Source organism: Etheostoma spectabile, chromosome 20 (genome assembly GCF_008692095.1).
Source record: "Etheostoma spectabile isolate EspeVRDwgs_2016 chromosome 20, UIUC_Espe_1.0, whole genome shotgun sequence".
Taxonomy (NCBI): domain Eukaryota; kingdom Metazoa; phylum Chordata; class Actinopteri; order Perciformes; family Percidae; genus Etheostoma; species Etheostoma spectabile.
The window spans coordinates 15,569,356-15,569,810 of record NC_045752.1 but is presented as its reverse complement, the minus strand read 5'-3'; positions in this window follow the sequence as shown (position 1 = coordinate 15,569,810).

Below are 455 nucleotides of genomic sequence, written 5' to 3'. Positions count from 1 at the left end.
CACACACACACACACACACACACACACACACACACACACACACAGTGCTGATCTTGGTCCTGCTCAGCATCCCTTTCCTAGCCTGAGGCTCTGTGAAATTATGCAACCCTGAAACATACACACACACATTCTGAGATTTTTGTGTAGTGTGTGTTTGTGTGTGGACAGTGGTAGGTGACATACTAGGGATGGGCATGATTAATCAACGATCTATAATTGATCATTAAGAATTTCATCAATCACATTAACTTGTTATCGATTAAACTAATGCAGTGTGCGTTGCGTAGTGTGAGTCTCGAAGCAATGAAATTAATTTCACTGTGTGGCACAAATTAAGCATTTTACCACAGGGGGGCAATATTTGACGCCATACTCAGTTACCTGCAAACCTCAGTTTTTATTTCAAAAGAAGAAGAATCATGAAGCTGTGGGCGTAGGACCATTTAGTTTTAAAA